The 19,417-nt window shown below is 41.4% G+C and overlaps 4 pseudogenes; all 4 read right to left on the reverse strand.

Moving 5' to 3' along the window:
• Positions 1-2,052: 2,052 nt before the first annotated feature.
• On the reverse strand, positions 2,053-2,175 carry LOC140216874 (U5 spliceosomal RNA; annotated as a pseudogene).
• A 3,102-nt stretch (positions 2,176-5,277) lies between these two features.
• On the reverse strand, positions 5,278-5,400 carry LOC140216875 (U5 spliceosomal RNA; annotated as a pseudogene).
• Positions 5,401-8,504: 3,104 nt separating this feature from the next.
• LOC140216876 (U5 spliceosomal RNA) lies at positions 8,505-8,627 on the reverse strand (annotated as a pseudogene).
• A 3,086-nt stretch (positions 8,628-11,713) lies between these two features.
• On the reverse strand, positions 11,714-11,834 carry LOC140216899 (U5 spliceosomal RNA; annotated as a pseudogene).
• Positions 11,835-19,417: the final 7,583 nt, after the last annotated feature.

Here is a 19,417-nt window from a genome sequence, read left to right on the forward strand (position 1 = left end):
CAGGCAATGGCATAAATCGCCGAGCACAAGTGAGAAATACAGAACGCGTGAAATCAAAAGTCCAAAGCACTCTCTAGCCCTTAGTAATACATGGCAGCCATGACTTAATTTGGAGCAGACATTAATAATTTGCTGTTTCCAGTGCATATCAGACTGAAACACAGCACCAAGATATTGCTTGCATTGCGACACGCTGAGCTCATTCTTGTTGTTAATAGTTGATGCAACGTGGTCATATATTTATGTTATTCGCGAGTGAAACACGGTGTACTTTATTTTCTGGTTATAGTCAGCTTATTACTTATGTACCATTGTGATACTTCGCTAAGTTCTTAATTTTACATTTCAGTTCCTCCAAGTTATCGCCTGTGGAAAGTAATCCAGTGTCATCGGCATGCATAATAGATTCAGAATCCTTCAGACCTGACGGAAGATCGTTATTATAAAAAAAAAAAAAAAACAGAGGCTCAGCACGGAACCTTGCAGAACACAGAAAATAGTGCTCTTTGGTAGAGAGGTTAGATTGTTTACAGCAACATATTGTTTCCTATTTGAAAAATAACTTTTAATTAGATTAGAAATATTTCTTTTCAGACCCTAAGCTTCCGATTTCTGTTGCTGTATTGTCTGATCTACCGTATCGAAAGCTTTGGATACATCTAAGTAAACTACTATGGCAAGTTTGTTACCATTCAGTGCAGTATTTATGATTTGTGTACGAACAATAACTGCGGAAAACGTAGATGTTTAGGGCCTGAAGCCATGCTGATTAGCACAGATGATGTCATATTAGCCTTTAAAAATTTTGTATACGCTTTCAAAGTACCTTTACAAAAACTGTATTGATTGCATTTAGCAGCGATATCGGCCCGCACTTTTCTATGTCGGATCGTTCACCGCTTTTAAAGATAGGTATGACCTCCTTCACCTGCAGTCCGACAGGATACACTCCATTTCCCAACGTATGGTTTAAGATATGCAGTAGATGGATTCCCAGTATATCGAAGTTGTTTTTTATCAGCCTAACAGGTAATGCTTCTGCCGCCTTAGCGACTGAAAGGTTGCTTACTGTTGTAACTAATTCTTGAATTTGTATGTGAGGCAATGCAAAAGTGTTGTTGTCACGCTCTTACATTTTCCCTTAAGGAACGTCAGCATGTACCTTAGGCCCTACGGAGGCAAAATAGGCACAATATGATTCAGCTGTACCTTCGTCAACAGTTTCAGGGAAAGTAGAGATGTTGGATCCTAAGCCGATTGCGTAATTTACCGTGTCCCATCATTTTTTCTTGTATTTACATCCGCCTGCTTCAAGAGTGATGAATAACATTGTTTTTCTTTCCCTTTCCCTAATTGGAAACATAGATAGATTTAGATAGCGTTTAAATTGAGTTATGTAATGTTCCTTTGATCTCAACTGTTACCATTTGTGGTACCATTGATCCTTATCTTTTTACAACATTAATATTCCAGTATTCATCCAAGGACAATTAATTTGGCTAGCTGTATTTTTTAAGGGTCGGCATAGAGCGCCGTTCAACGGCATTTTTAATTATATCTAGAAATTTCATGTACTCGGTGTCAACGTGTTTATCACATGCCGTAATGAAATATGTTCGTTCTAATATTCCACGCAGCCGGACGTAGTCTATCGTACTCAGCATTTTACTCTGTACCGAATGCAGTGTTTTTCAATAGCAAAAATAATGGATGAATGGTCTGCAATCAACTCACCTCAAGGACCAGCCTGCGCACCTTATGTAATATGACACATGATGTGATCTACTGTGTAGTTGAGGTATTTGGGCGCGAGTTGCTTCTGTTTAAAAGTTTTCTCCGAAATTATTCATGCAGTTTTGAAAGCTTACACTTCTACACCACGCTGCAACGGATCTGTGCGCCGACAACGGCGCGCGCAGGGGCGCCTTACATTTTACTAACAGTAACGCTACTACGCTCAGTCGGCCATAGCGGTAACGCCAAATACCCTTGTTCATCGATATCTGCGTCACTGAACAACGTAAGTCTTCCTTTTGATCTCAATAGTAGGCCCTGCCCAAACGGACAAGGCCTCTCAAAAATTGGCCTATAGGCTCATTGGAGTGTCCCTCCCCACGGTAATCTTTAGTAAAAGGCGAAAGATTAATACGTGGATTTGAGGAGAGACCTGAGCGATGAAATTACCTATGCTTACCTTGGCTGGTCTCCAAAATGGGGTCGCTTACTTGGCCAAGCGAACGTTCAAGCTTTTCTCAAATTTGCATGCTTAAAACTCAACTCTCCTTATTCTTTAGCAAGTATATAGCTGACTGGGCTTTTCTACGTGTACTTCTTAATAGAGAAATATTACATATTGCCATATTCACGTTTAAAATCTAATAACATATTAAAAATAGCCCGGATTGCTTGCACTGCACGCCTGCCATTTTTCATGCGCAGCAGTCGCCATCTGGTGTTGAACATCGAAGTTTTAAACGCGTGTGGAGGACTTCTTTTTTAACCGAATACTTTTATTATTAGTTCTAAAAGACAATACACACGCAGTTGGTCCCACCCATAGCCTCCAAGGCTAGTGATGGGTCCGCAAACTAAACAAATACAATAATATTAGCAGACTTTTTGATGAATGGGCTCAATCACAACACACTTCAGTAAAACGCAAGAAAATTGGCAAGCTTAAGTATATAACTTTGTGGTATATTCGACCGAAGCAGAAAGTCCAAGGAATGTCCAACGCACCGACAGGGCATCGAAAATAAAAACGAGCTGTTTCTTGTTTTGTAAATTCATTTACACGCTTCTCCATTCCAACATATTTCCATAGAAATCAGGAAAAGATGTTTTAACGATGCGAATCATTCATTTCTTTCCATTACTTCGTTTGGAACTTCATTACACACGTAGGCTCCTTTATATTGTCCAGGTCTATGGATGTAGGTATTATGAGAAGGCGGGAAAGTAAATAGACTGTTTGTAGCGGCTCTTGTTTGTTTCATTGATAATCTGAATATAGTAAGGGACAGCTCGTTATTGGACCTTATTTATTGTATTTCCTACTTCAGCTATCTTGAATTTATATGAAATATGTACGGGTGACATGCATGGCTGCTCAAAAAGTAGCATACTGGCGTGAGTACTTCTTGAATAATTTATTATACGAAAAACACGTTACTGAAGGCGACAAACATGGTCTAAATATGTTTTGTATGTCCTGCCAGTCGTTTGCAGGCAATGGCATAAATCGCCGAGCACAAGTGAGAAATACAGAACGCGTGAAATCAAAAGTCCAAAGCACTCTCTAGCCCTTAGTAATACATGGCAGCCATGACTTAATTTGGAGCAGACATTAATAATTTGCTGTTTCCAGTGCATATCAGACTGAAACACAGCACCAAGATATTGCTTGCATTGCGACACGCTGAGCTCATTCTTGTTGTTAATAGTTGATGCAACGTGGTCATATATTTATGTTATTCGCGAGTGAAACACGGTGTACTTTATTTTCTGGTTATAGTCAGCTTATTACTTATGTACCATTGTGATACTTCGCTAAGTTCTTAATTTTACATTTCAGTTCCTCCAAGTTATCGCCTGTGGAAAGTAATCCAGTGTCATCGGCATGCATAATAGATTCAGAATCCTTCAGACCTGACGGAAGATCGTTATTATAAAAAAAAAAAAAAAACAGAGGCTCAGCACGGAACCTTGCAGAACACAGAAAATAGTGCTCTTTGGTAGAGAGGTTAGATTGTTTACAGCAACATATTGTTTCCTATTTGAAAAATAACTTTTAATTAGATTAGAAATATTTCTTTTCAGACCCTAAGCTTCCGATTTCTGTTGCTGTATTGTCTGATCTACCGTATCGAAAGCTTTGGATACATCTAAGTAAACTACTATGGCAAGTTTGTTACCATTCAGTGCAGTATTTATGATTTGTGTACGAACAATAACTGCGGAAAACGTAGATGTTTAGGGCCTGAAGCCATGCTGATTAGCACAGATGATGTCATATTAGCCTTTAAAAATTTTGTATACGCTTTCAAAGTACCTTTACAAAAACTGTATTGATTGCATTTAGCAGCGATATCGGCCCGCACTTTTCTATGTCGGATCGTTCACCGCTTTTAAAGATAGGTATGACCTCCTTCACCTGCAGTCCGACAGGATACACTCCATTTCCCAACGTATTGTTTAAGATATGCAGTAGATGGATTCCCAGTATATCGAAGTTGTTTTTTATCAGCCTAACAGGTAATGCTTCTGCCGCCTTAGCGACTGAAAGGTTGCTTACTGTTGTAACTAATTCTTGAATTTGTATGTGAGGCAATGCAAAAGTGTTGTTGTCACGCTCTTACATTTTCCCTTAAGGAACGTCAGCATGTACCTTAGGCCCTACGGAGGCAAAATAGGCACAATATGATTCAGCTGTACCTTCGTCAACAGTTTCAGGGAAAGTAGAGATGTTGGATCCTAAGCCGATTGCGTAATTTACCGTGTCCCATCATTTTTTCTTGTATTTACATCCGCCTGCTTCAAGAGTGATGAATAACATTGTTTTTCTTTCCCTTTCCCTAATTGGAAACATAGATAGATTTAGATAGCGTTTAAATTGAGTTATGTAATGTTCCTTTGATCTCAACTGTTACCATTTGTGGTACCATTGATCCTTATCTTTTTACAACATTAATATTCCAGTATTCATCCAAGGACAATTAATTTGGCTAGCTGTATTTTTTAAGGGTCGGCATAGAGCGCCGTTCAACGGCATTTTTAATTATATCTAGAAATTTCATGTACTCGGTGTCAACGTGTTTATCACATGCCGTAATGAAATATGTTCGTTCTAATATTCCACGCAGCCGGACGTAGTCTATCGTACTCAGCATTTTACTCTGTACCGAATGCAGTGTTTTTCAATAGCAAAAATAATGGATGAATGGTCTGCAATCAACTCACCTCAAGGACCAGCCTGCGCACCTTATGTAATATGACACATGATGTGATCTACTGTGTAGTTGAGGTATTTGGGCGCGAGTTGCTTCTGTTTAAAAGTTTTCTCCGAAATTATTCATGCAGTTTTGAAAGCTTACACTTCTACACCACGCTGCAACGGATCTGTGCGCCGACAACGGCGCGCGCAGGGGCGCCTTACATTTTACTAACAGTAACGCTACTACGCTCAGTCGGCCATAGCGGTAACGCCAAATACCCTTGTTCATCGATATCTGCGTCACTGAACAACGTAAGTCTTCCTTTTGATCTCAATAGTAGGCCCTGCCCAAACGGACAAGGCCTCTCAAAAATTGGCCTATAGGCTCATTGGAGTGTCCCTCCCCACGGTAATCTTTAGTAAAAGGCGAAAGATTAATACGTGGATTTGAGGAGAGACCTGAGCGATGAAATTACCTATGCTTACCTTGGCTGGTCTCCAAAATGGGGTCGCTTACTTGGCCAAGCGAACGTTCAAGCTTTTCTCAAATTTGCATGCTTAAAACTCAACTCTCCTTATTCTTTAGCAAGTATATAGCTGACTGGGCTTTTCTACGTGTACTTCTTAATAGAGAAATATTACATATTGCCATATTCACGTTTAAAATCTAATAACATATTAAAAATAGCCCGGATTGCTTGCACTGCACGCCTGCCATTTTTCATGCGCAGCAGTCGCCATCTGGTGTTGAACATCGAAGTTTTAAACGCGTGTGGAGGACTTCTTTTTTAACCGAATACTTTTATTATTAGTTCTAAAAGACAATACACACGCAGTTGGTCCCACCCATAGCCTCCAAGGCTAGTGATGGGTCCGCAAACTAAACAAATACAATAATATTAGCAGACTTTTTGATGAATGGGCTCAATCACAACACACTTCAGTAAAACGCAAGAAAATTGGCAAGCTTAAGTATATAACTTTGTGGTATATTCGACCGAAGCAGAAAGTCCAAGGAATGTCCAACGCACCGACAGGGCATCGAAAATAAAAACGAGCTGTTTCTTGTTTTGTAAATTCATTTACACGCTTCTCCATTCCAACATATTTCCATAGAAATCAGGAAAAGATGTTTTAACGATGCGAATCATTCATTTCTTTCCATTACTTCGTTTGGAACTTCATTACACACGTAGGCTCCTTTATATTGTCCAGGTCTATGGATGTAGGTATTATGAGAAGGCGGGAAAGTAAATAGACTGTTTGTAGCGGCTCTTGTTTGTTTCATTGATAATCTGAATATAGTAAGGGACAGCTCGTTATTGGACCTTATTTATTGTATTTCCTACTTCAGCTATCTTGAATTTATATGAAATATGTACGGGTGACATGCATGGCTGCTCAAAAAGTAGCATACTGGCGTGAGTACTTCTTGAATAATTTATTATACGAAAAACACGTTACTGAAGGCGACAAACATGGTCTAAATATGTTTTGTATGTCCTGCCAGTCGTTTGCAGGCAATGGCATAAATCGCCGAGCACAAGTGAGAAATACAGAACGCGTGAAATCAAAAGTCCAAAGCACTCTCTAGCCCTTAGTAATACATGGCAGCCATGACTTAATTTGGAGCAGACATTAATAATTTGCTGTTTCCAGTGCATATCAGACTGAAACACAGCACCAAGATATTGCTTGCATTGCGACACGCTGAGCTCATTCTTGTTGTTAATAGTTGATGCAACGTGGTCATATATTTATGTTATTCGCGAGTGAAACACGGTGTACTTTATTTTCTGGTTATAGTCAGCTTATTACTTATGTACCATTGTGATACTTCGCTAAGTTCTTAATTTTACATTTCAGTTCCTCCAAGTTATCGCCTGTGGAAAGTAATCCAGTGTCATCGGCATGCATAATAGATTCAGAATCCTTCAGACCTGACGGAAGATCGTTATTATAAAAAAAAAAAAAAACAGAGGCTCAGCACGGAACCTTGCAGAACACAGAAAATAGTGCTCTTTGGTAGAGAGGTTAGATTGTTTACAGCAACATATTGTTTCCTATTTGAAAAATAACTTTTAATTAGATTAGAAATATTTCTTTTCAGACCCTAAGCTTCCGATTTCTGTTGCTGTATTGTCTGATCTACCGTATCGAAAGCTTTGGATACATCTAAGTAAACTACTATGGCAAGTTTGTTACCATTCAGTGCAGTATTTATGATTTGTGTACGAACAATAACTGCGGAAAACGTAGATGTTTAGGGCCTGAAGCCATGCTGATTAGCACAGATGATGTCATATTAGCCTTTAAAAATTTTGTATACGCTTTCAAAGTACCTTTACAAAAACTGTATTGATTGCATTTAGCAGCGATATCGGCCCGCACTTTTCTATGTCGGATCGTTCACCGCTTTTAAAGATAGGTATGACCTCCTTCACCTGCAGTCCGACAGGATACACTCCATTTCCCAACGTATGGTTTAAGATATGCAGTAGATGGATTCCCAGTATATCGAAGTTGTTTTTTATCAGCCTAACAGGTAATGCTTCTGCCGCCTTAGCGACTGAAAGGTTGCTTACTGTTGTAACTAATTCTTGAATTTGTATGTGAGGCAATGCAAAAGTGTTGTTGTCACGCTCTTACATTTTCCCTTAAGGAACGTCAGCATGTACCTTAGGCCCTACGGAGGCAAAATAGGCACAATATGATTCAGCTGTACCTTCTTCGTCAACAGTTTCAGGGAAAGTAGAGATGTTGGATCCTAAGCCGATTGCGTAATTTACCGTGTCCCATCATTTTTTCTTGTATTTACATCCGCCTGCTTCAAGAGTGATGAATAACATTGTTTTTCTTTCCCTTTCCCTAATTGGAAACATAGATAGATTTAGATAGCGTTTAAATTGAGTTATGTAATGTTCCTTTGATCTCAACTGTTACCATTTGTGGTACCATTGATCCTTATCTTTTTACAACATTAATATTCCAGTATTCATCCAAGGACAATTAATTTGGCTAGCTGTATTTTTTAAGGGTCGGCATAGAGCGCCGTTCAACGGCATTTTTAATTATATCTAGAAATTTCATGTACTCGGTGTCAACGTGTTTATCACATGCCGTAATGTAATATGTTCGTTCTAATATTCCACGCAGCCGGACATAGTCTATCGTACTCAGCATTTTACTCTGTACCGAATGCAGTGTTTTTCAATAGCAAAAATAATGGATGAATGGTCTGCAATCAACTCACCTCAAGGACCAGCCTGCGCACCTTATGTAATATGACACATGATGTGATCTACTGTGTAGTTGAGGTATTGGGGCGCGAGTTGCTTCTGTTTAAAAGTTTTCTCCGAAATTATTCATGCAGTTTTGAAAGCTTACACTTCTACACCACGCTGCAACGGATCTGTGCGCCGACAACGGCGCGCGCAGGGGCGCCTTACATTTTACTAACAGTAACGCTACTACGCTCAGTCGGCCATAGCGGTAACGCCAAATACCCTTGTTCATCGATATCTGCGTCACTGAACAACGTAAGCCTTCCTTTTGATCTCAATAGTAGGCCCTGCCCAAACGGACAAGGCCTCTCAAAAATTGGCCTATAGGCTCATTGGAGTGTCCCTCCCCACGGTAATCTTTAGTAAAAGGCGAAAGATTAATACGTGGATTTGAGGAGAGACCTGAGCGATGAAATTACCTATGCTTACCTTGGCTGGTCTCCAAAATGGGGTCGCTTACTTGGCCAAGCGAACGTTCAAGCTTTTCTCAAATTTGCATGCTTAAAACTCAACTCTCCTTATTCTTTAGCAAGTATATAGCTGACTGGGCTTTTCTACGTGTACTTCTTAATAGAGAAATATTACATATTGCCATATTCACGTTTAAAATCTAATAACATATTAAAAATAGCCCGGATTGCTTGCACTGCACGCCTGCCATTTTTCATGCGCAGCAGTCGCCATCTGGTGTTGAACATCGAAGTTTTAAACGCGTGTGGAGGACTTCTTTTTTAACCGAATACTTTTATTATTAGTTCTAAAAGACAATACACACGCAGTTGGTCCCACCCATAGCCTCCAAGGCTAGTGATGGGTCCGCAAACTAAACAAATACAATAATATTAGCAGACTTTTTGATGAATGGGCTCAATCACAACACACTTCAGTAAAACGCAAGAAAATTGGCAAGCTTAAGTATATAACTTTGTCGTATATTCGACCGAAGCAGAAAGTCCAAGGAATGTCCAACGCACCGACAGGGCATCGAAAATAAAAACGAGCTGTTTCTTGTTTTGTAAATTCATTTACACGCTTCTCCATTCCAACATATTTCCATAGAAATCAGGAAAAGATGTTTTAACGATGCGAATCATTCATTTCTTTCCATTACTTCGTTTGGAACTTCATTACAGACGTAGGCTCCTTTATATTGTCCAGGTCTATGGATGTAGGTATTATGAGAAGGCGGGAAAGTAAATAGACTGTTTGTAGCGGCTCTTGTTTGTTTCATTGATAATCTGAATATAGTAAGGGACAGCTCGTTATTGGACCTTATTTATTGTATTTCCTACTTCAGCTATCTTGAATTTATATGAAATATGTACGGGTGACATGCATGGCTGCTCAAAAAGTAGCATACTGGCGTGAGTACTTCTTGAATAATTTATTATACGAAAAACACGTTACTGAAGGCGACAAACATGGTCTAAATATGTTTTGTATGTCCTGCCAGTCATTTGCAGGCAATGGCATAAATCGCCGAGCACAAGTGAGAAATACAGAACGCGTGAAATCAAAAGTCCAAAGCACTCTCTAGCCCTTAGTAATACATGGCAGCCATGACTTAATTTGGAGCAGACATTAATAATTTGCTGTTTCCAGTGCATATCAGACTGAAACACAGCACCAAGATATTGCTTGCATTGCGACACGCTGAGCTCATTCTTGTTGTTAATAGTTGATGCAACGTGGTCATATATTTATGTTATTCGCGAGTGAAACACGGTGTACTTTATTTTCTGGTTATAGTCAGCTTATTACTTATGTACCATTGTGATACTTCGCTAAGTTCTTAATTTTACATTTCAGTTCCTCCAAGTTATCGCCTGTGGAAAGTAATCCAGTGTCATCGGCATGCATAATAGATTCAGAATCCTTCAGACCTGACGGAAGATCGTTATTATGAAAAAAAAAAAAAAAAAACAGAGGCTCAGCACGGAACCTTGCAGAACACAGAAAATAGTGCTCTGCGGTAGAGAGGTTAGATTGTTTACAGCAACATATTGTTTCCTATTTGAAAAATAACTTTTAATTAGATTAGAAATATTTCTTTTCAGACCCTAAGCTTCCGATTTCTGTTGCTGTATTGTCTGATCTACCGTATCGAAAGCTTTGGATACATCTAAGTAAACTACTATGGCAAGTTTGTTACCATTCAGTGCAGTATTTATGATTTGTGTACGAACAATAACTGCGGAAAACGTAGATGTTTAGGGCCTGAAGCCATGCTGATTAGCACAGATGATGTCATATTAGCCTTTAAAAATTTTGTATACGCTTTCAAAGTACCTTTACAAAAACTGTATTGATTGCATTTAGCAGCGATATCGGCCCGCACTTTTCTATGTCGGATCGTTCACCGCTTTTAAAGATAGGTATGACCTCCTTCACCTGCAGTCCGACAGGATACACTCCATTTCCCAACGTATGGTTTAAGATATGCAGTAGATGGATTCCCAGTATATCGAAGTTGTTTTTTATCAGCCTAACAAGTAATGCTTCTGCCGCCTTAGCGACTGAAAGGTTGCTTACTGTTGTAACTAATTCTTGAATTTGTATGTGAGGCAATGCAAAAGTGTTGTTGTCACGCTCTTACATTTTCCCTTAAGGAACGTCAGCATGTACCTTAGGCCCTACGGAGGCAAAATAGGCACAATATGATTCAGCTGTACCTTCGTCCACAGTTTCAGGGAAAGTAGAGATGTTGGATCCTAAGCCGATTGCGTAATTTACCGTGTCCCATCATTTTTTCTTGTATTTACATCCGCCTGCTTCAAGAGTGATGAATAACATTGTTTTTCTTTCCCTTTCCCTAATTGGAAACATAGATAGATTTAGATAGCGTTTAAATTGAGTTATGTAATGTTCCTTTGATCTCAACTGTTACCATTTGTGGTACCATTGATCCTTATCTTTTTACAACATTAATATTCCAGTATTCATCCAAGGACAATTAATTTGGCTAGCTGTATTTTTTAAGGGTCGGCATAGAGCGCCGTTCAACGGCATTTTTAATTATATCTAGAAATTTCATGTACTCGGTGTCAAGGTGTTTATCACATGCCGTAATGAAATATGTTCGTTCTAATATTCCACGCAGCCGGACGTAGTCTATCGTACTCAGCATTTTACTCAGTACCGAATGCAGTGTTTTTCAATAGCAAAAATAATGGATGAATGGTCTGCAATCAACTCACCTCAAGGACCAGCCTGCGCACCTTATGTAATATGACACATGATGTGATCTACTGTGTAGTTGAGGTATTGGGGCGCGAGTTGCTTCTGTTTAAAAGTTTTCTCCGAAATTATTCATGCAGTTTTGAAAGCTTACACTTCTACACCACGCTGCAACGGATCTGTGCGCCGACAACGGCGCGCGCAGGGGCGCCTCACATTTTACTAACAGTAACGCTACTACGCTCAGTCGGCCATAGCGGTAACGCCAAATACCCTTGTTCATCGATATCTGCGTCACTGAACAACGTAAGTCTTCCTTTTGATCTCAATAGTAGGCCCTGCCCAAACGGACAAGGCTCATTGGAGTGTCCCTCCCCACGGTAATCTTTAGTAAAAAGGCGAAAAGATTAATACGTGGATTTGAGGAGAGACCTGAGCGATGAAATTACCTATGCTTACCTTGGCTGGTCTCCAAAATGGGGTCGCTTACTTGGCCAAGCGAACGTTCAAGCTTTTCTCAAATTTGCATGCTTAAAACTCAACTCTCCTTATTCTTTAGCAAGTATATAGCTGACTGGGCTTTTCTACGTGTACTTCTTAATAGAGAAATATTACATATTGCCATATTCACGTTTAAAATCTAATAACATATTAAAAATAGCCCGGATTGCTTGCACTGCACGCCTGCCATTTTTCATGCGCAGCAGTCGCCATCTGGTGTTGAACATCGAAGTTTTAAACGCGTGTGGAGGACTTCTTTTTTAACCGAATACTTTTATTATTAGTTCTAAAAGACAATACACACGCAGTTGGTCCCACCCATAGCCTCCAAGGCTAGTGATGGGTCCGCAAACTAAACAAATACAATAATATTAGCAGACTTTTTGATGAACGGGCTCAATCACAACACACTTCAGTAAAACGCAAGAAAATTGGCAAGCTTAAGTATATAACTTTGTGGTATATTCGACCGAAGCAGAAAGTCCAAGGAATGTCCAACGCACCGACAGGGCATCGAAAATAAAAACGAGCTGTTTCTTGTTTTGTAAATTCATTTACACGCTTCTCCATTCCAACATATTTCCATAGAAATCAGGAAAAGATGTTTTAACGATGCGAATCATTCATTTCTTTCCATTACTTCGTTTGGAACTTCATTACACACGTAGGCTCCTTTATATTGTCCAGGTCTATGGATGTAGGTATTATGAGAAGGCGGGAAAGTAAATAGACTGTTTGTAGCGGCTCTTGTTTGTTTCATTGATAATCTGAATATAGTAAGGGACAGCTCGTTATTGGACCTTATTTATTGTATTTCCTACTTCAGCTATCTTGAATTTATATGAAATATGTACGGGTGACATGCATGGCTGCTCAAAAAGTAGCATACTGGCGTGAGTACTTCTTGAATAATTTATTATACGAAAAACACGTTACTGAAGGCGACAAACATGGTCTAAATATGTTTTGTATGTCCTGCCAGTCGTTTGCAGGCAATGGCATAAATCGCCGAGCACAAGTGAGAAATACAGAACGCGTGAAATCAAAAGTCCAAAGCACTCTCTAGCCCTTAGTAATACATGGCAGCCATGACTTAATTTGGAGCAGACATTAATAATTTGCTGTTTCCAGTGCATATCAGACTGAAACACAGCACCAAGATATTGCTTGCATTGCGACACGCTGAGCTCATTCTTGTTGTTAATAGTTGATGCAACGTGGTCATATATTTATGTTATTCGCGAGTGAAACACGGTGTACTTTATTTTCTGGTTATAGTCAGCTTATTACTTATGTACCATTGTGATACTTCGCTAAGTTCTTAATTTTACATTTCAGTTCCTCCAAGTTATCGCCTGTGGAAAGTAATCCAGTGTCATCGGCATGCATAATAGATTCAGAATCCTTCAGACCTGACGGAAGATCGTTATTATGAAAAAAAAAAAAAAAACAGAGGCTCAGCACGGAACCTTGCAGAACACAGAAAATAGTGCTCTGCGGTAGAGAGGTTAGATCGTTTACAGCAACGTATTGTTTCCTATTTGAAAAATAACTTTTAATTAGATTAGAAATATTTCTTTTCAGACCCTAAGCTTCCGATTTCTGTTGCTGTATTGTCTGATCTACCGTATCGAAAGCTTTGGATACATCTAAGTAAACTACTATGGCAAGTTTGTTACCATTCAGTGCAGTATTTATGATTTGTGTACGAACAATAACTGCGGAAAACGTAGATGTTTAGGGCCTGAAGCCATGCTGATTAGCACAGATGATGTCATATTAGCCTTTAAAAATTTTGTATACGCTTTCAAAGTACCTTTACAAAAACTGTATTGATTGCATTTAGCAGCGATATCGGCCCGCACTTTTCTATGTCCGATCGTTCACCGCTTTTAAAGATAGGTATGACCTCCTTCACCTGCAGTCCGACAGGATACACTCCATTTCCCAACGTATGGTTTAAGATATGCAGTAGATGGATTCCCAGTATATCGAAGTTGTTTTTTATCAGCCTAACAGGTAATGCTTCTGCCGCCTTAGCGACTGAAAGGTTGCTTACTGTTGTAACTAATTCTTGAATTTGTATGTGAGGCAATGCAAAAGTGTTGTTGTCACGCTCTTACATTTTCCCTTAAGGAACGTCAGCATGTACCTTAGGCCCTACGGAGGCAAAATAGGCACAATATGATTCAGCTGTACCTTCGTCAACATTTTTGAAGTAGTAGCTTAGCGCAAAAAAGCACAGACACAAGGAAGACAGACAAGGACAAGCGCTTCTCACAACTGTTTAATGGAAGGAAGGATAGTACATATGTATATATATCCTCTTGTCACGCATGCGCCTACCAAGCAGAAGAGAAGCCAGTACATGCACATCAAAGGCGGTTGCGCAAGAAGTTAAATTCGGCATCCAGTAATGTGATCGAAGGCTCACTCACACATCTATTTCTATTCATCTTGATAAAGAATGCCTCAAGTGCGAGCCTGGAAGACGCGTTGCCGCTCCTGCCAAGAATAGTTGTCGCAGAAAATCGAGCGTCGCAACCACACGCGGTGACATGAGCCACCAAATGTGCGCCCTTATCCTCTTTTTTCTTTAGTTTTTGCGCATGTTCCCTTAAACGGTCATTCACACAACGCTCAGTTTGTCCAATGTAAAGCTGCCCACAAGGGTGCAAGGGAATTGCATAAACAACCCCTCTGGAGCACTCAACAAAGGGCTTCTCATGCCTCGTGCGGCAGCCCCGCCTGCTCTTACAGCAAACTCGAGAACACAGCTTCGAAAGCTTGTTGGGTGCAGAGAAAACCAGAGGAATACCATGACGGTTAGCAACCTTTTTAAGGTTGTGTGACACCTTGTGTACATAAGGAATAACCTCTGGTCTTACCTTCGGTCGTTCGACCTCTGCGCTCGCCCTTCGTGCTCCAAGCTTAACTTTTTGCAGAAGAGACTCTACTATAGCATTGACGACCGTCAAAGGGAAACCAGCTGCCAAAAGGCGTCCAACTTGGTTCGTAAAACTAGACCGCATTTGGTGTGCGCACGATTTCCGCAAAGCCGATTCCAAGCAAAGACTACCAACTGCTCGCTTCACCACTTTAGAGTGTGCGGAATCGTACGGCAGCAATTGCTTCATGGCTCGCGGTTGATAGGACCAGCAGACATGGCCAACTTCAAAAGACAGTTTTAAATCTAAGAACTGTAGGCCTGTGTCGTCAGGAAGTTCATGGGTAAATACAAGCCCTTGGCCTTGGTTGTTAAAAGCTTCTAAAATAAAAGCAAGGGATGTAAAGTCACCCTTATTGTTTAAAAGCACTAAAAAATCATCAACATACCTAAAGACTTTTAAAACCTGCCCCCCATTAAAAACCTGCTCTAAAGACCTATCAACAAAAGACAAAAAAATGTCGCACAAAATAGGAGCAACACAAGACCCAATACACACTCCCCGGCGTTGCACATATGGCTGCTCGTTGTAAAGTATAAAAGTCACACTTAAATAAAACTCGAGCAATGTTAAAAAGCTGTCCTCTGAAAGGCCCGCCGAGTGCTGGAAGTCGACCACGTCGTTGTATTCAAAACATTCCCTTAAGGAAACGAGAAGCTTGTCCTGACGAATTGAGTAGAAAAGATCTTCTACGTCAACGGAAAAACCATACTTAATGCCGTCATTACACTTTACAAATTGCGCGACCTCCGAAGAACTTTTAACACGGAAAGGGTCATCCACTTGTAGCGTCTTAAGCTTATTCAAAAGAAAAAGGCTCACGCAATGCTGCCACGCCCCGCGCTCGCTAACGATAGTTCTGAAAGGAATATCGGGCTTGTGCGTTTTCGCGGTAAAGAACACGGTCAAACAGCTTTCTTTGCTATTCTTGATACCTTTAGCAAGGGTGGTCAAGTTCAAACTTCTGCAGAACTCGATGAAGTTCGACTTGACTCTAACTGCACTCTTACTAATGGGAACGAAATTCTTATTCACCGCTGCCTGCGCTTTTTCGTCAAACCGACCTTTTGGCAACACAACAAACCCTCCTTCCTTATCTGACTGCAACAGCATAAGCTCATTTTGCTTGAAATACTTTACGACACCTTCTAAGCTCTTTTTAGCATGAACGTCTGAAGCCCTGCTTGAACACCTTGAGATAGAGTAAAGTCCCTCCTTCAGACACTGGTCATGGTCCTCTTGGCTACACCTTGCAGAGACGTCTCGGTTAAGACCTACCAGGTCATGGGGCCGGACGGAGGGTGGAACGGCATACTTCGGACCTTTTTCCAGTAGCCTGGAAACGTCCCCGGGGAGTGAAACTTGGTCTAAAACGACCACCGGTTTTCCCTGTGCACGATTGGCGGTCGATGACCTCAGAAGGAAGCTCAGCATAGTCCTCCACCTTGTCTCCGTGATATGAGCCGCAAGTTTTCTAAACTCACGCAGCTTACTGCTTGCTAGCCAATCCGGATTACCGTAGTGGAACAACACGCGCAACCAGTCTTGCAGAAGTCGGACTTGGCGCCAGAGCTCAGACTTCAATAGTTTGCAAAGCCTCTTGAGGTGTCCCCAGGACGGCTTCACCAAACCAAACAGAGCACAAACATCTCGAGGGTATATCCCTTTCCGGACACAGAAGCCGTAAAACCTGGCCCGGCATGTGGCTTCGACGATGTGGGAAACAAGAACTTCGGTGACAGAGGATTGCAGAGGATACACAGAAAAGGAGTTGCCCAGTGTACGAGAAATGAATTCTAGAAGAGTTGACTGTTGGGCTAGTTGGTCGTCCATATTTGAAGTAGTAGCTTAGCGCAAAAAGCACAGACACAAGGAAGACAGACAAGGACAAGCGCTACTCACAACTGTTTAATGGAAGGAAGGATAGTACATATGTATATATATCCTCTTGTCACGCATGCGCCTACCAAGCAGAAGAGAAGCCAGTACATGCACATCAAAGGCGGTTGCGCAAGAAGTTAAATTCGTCATCCAGCAATGTGATCGAAGGCTCACTCACACATCTATTTCTATTCATCTTGATAAAGAAGGCCTCAAGTGCGAGCCTGGAAGACGCGTTGCCGCTCCTGCCAAGAATAGTTGTCGCAGAAAATCGAGCGTCGCAACCACACGCGGTGACATGAGCCACCAAATGTGCGCCCTTATCCTCTTTTTTCTTTAGTTTTTGCGCATGTTCCCTTAAACGGTCATTCACACAACGCTCAGTTTGTCCAATGTAAAGCTGCCCACAAGGGTGCAAGGGAATTGCATAAACAACCCCTCTGGAGCACTCATCAAAGGGCTTCTCATGCCTCGTGCGGCAGCCCCGCCTGCTCTTACAGCAAACTCGAGAACACAGCTTCGAAAGCTTGTTGGGTGCAGAGAAAACCAGAGGAATACCATGACGGTTAGCAACCTTTTTAAGGTTGTGTGACACCTTGTGTACATAAGGAATAACCTCTGGTCTTACCTTCGGTCGTTCGACCTCTGCGCTCGCCCTTCGTGCTCCAAGCTTAACTTTTTGCAGAAGAGACTCTACTATAGCATTGACGACCGTCAAAGGGAAACCAGCTGCCAAAAGGCGTCCAACTTGGTTCGTAAAACTAGACCGCATTTGGTGTGCGCACGATTTCCGCAAAGCCGATTCCAAGCAAAGACTACCAACTGCTCGCTTCACCACTTTAGAGTGTGCGGAATCGTACGGCAGCAATTGCTTCATGGCTCGCGGTTGATAGGACCAGCAGACATGGCCAACTTCAAAAGACAGTTTTAAATCTAAGAACTGTAGGCCTGTGTCGTCAGGAAGTTCATGGGTAAATACAAGCCCTTGGCCTTGGTTGTTAAAAGCTTCTAAAATAAAAGCAAGGGATGTAAAGTCACCCTTATTGTTTAAAAGCACTAAAAAATCATCAACATACCTAAAGACTTTTAAAACCTGCCCGCCATTAAAAACCTGCTCTAAAGACCTATCAACAAAAGACAAAAAAATGTCGCACAAAATAGGAGCAACACAAGACCCAATACACACTCCCCGGCGTTGCAGATATGGCTGCTCGTAGTAAAGTATAAAAGTCACACTTAAATAAAACTCGAGCAATGTTAAAAAGCTGTCCACTGAAAGGCCCGCCGAGTTCTGGAAGTCGACCACGTCGTTGTATTCAAAACATTCCCTTAAGGAAACGAGAAGCTTGTCCTGAGGAATTGAGTAGAAAAGATCTTCTACGTCAACGGAAAAACCATACTTAATGCCGTCATTACACTTTACAAATTGCGCGACCTCCGAAGAACTTTTAACACGGAAAGGGTCATCCACTTGTAGCGTCTTAAGCTTATTCAAAAGAAAAAGGCTCACGCAATGCTGCCACGGCTTCTGTGTCCGGAAAGGGATATACCCTCGAGATGTTTGTGCTCTGTTTGGTTTGGTGAAGCCGTCCTGGGGACACCTCAAGAGGCTTTGCAAACTATTGAAGTCTGAGCTCTGGCGCCAAGTCCGACTTCTGCAAGACTGGTTGCGCGTGTTGTGCCACTACGGTAATCCGGATTGGCTAGCAAGCAGTAAGCTGCGTGAGTTTAGAAAACTTGCGGCTCATATCACGGAGACAAGGTGGAGGACTATGCTGAGCTTCCTTCTGAGGTCATCGACCGCCAATCGTGCACAGGGAAAACCGGTGGTCGTTTTAGACCAAGTTTCACTCCCCGGGGACGTTTCCAGGCTACTGGAAAAAGGTCCGAAGTATGCCGTTCCACCCTCCGTCCGGCCCCATGACCTGGTAGGTCTTAACCGAGACGTCTCTGCAAGGTGTAGCCAAGAGGACCATGACCAGTGTCTGAAGGAGGGACTTTACTCTATCTCAAGGTGTTCAAGCAGGGCTTCAGACGTTCATGCTAAAAAGAGCTTAGAAGGTGTCGTAAAGTATTTCAAGCAAAATGAGCTTATGCTGTTGCAGTCAGATAAGGAAGGAGGGTTTGTTGTGTTGCCAAAAGGTCGGTTTGACGAAAAAGCGCAGGCAGCGGTGAATAAGAATTTCGTTCCCATTAGTAAGAGTGCAGTTAGAGTCAAGTCGAACTTCATCGAGTTCTGCAGAAGTTTGAACTTGACCACCCTTGCTAAAGGTATCAAGAATAGCAAAGAAAGCTGTTTGACCGTGTTCTTTACCGCGAAAACGCACAAGCCCGATATTCCTTTCAGAACTATCGTTAGCGAGCGCGGGGCGTGGCAGCATTGCGTGAGCCTTTTTCTTTTGAATAAGCTTAAGACGCTACAAGTGGATGACCCTTTCCGTGTTAAAAGTTCTTCGGAGGTCGCGCAATTTGTAAAGTGTAATGACGGCATTAAGTATGGTTTTTCCGTTGACGTAGAAGATCTTTTCTACTCAATTCCTCAGGACAAGCTTCTCGTTTCCTTAAGGGAATGTTTTGAATACAACGACGTGTTCGACTTCCAGAACTCGGCGGGCCTTTCAGTGGACAGCTTTTTAACATTGCTCGAGTTTTATTTAAGTGTGACTTTTATACTTTACAACGAGCAGCCATAT

This window comes from Dermacentor andersoni, chromosome 3 (genome assembly GCF_023375885.2).
Source record: "Dermacentor andersoni chromosome 3, qqDerAnde1_hic_scaffold, whole genome shotgun sequence".
Taxonomy (NCBI): domain Eukaryota; kingdom Metazoa; phylum Arthropoda; class Arachnida; order Ixodida; family Ixodidae; genus Dermacentor; species Dermacentor andersoni.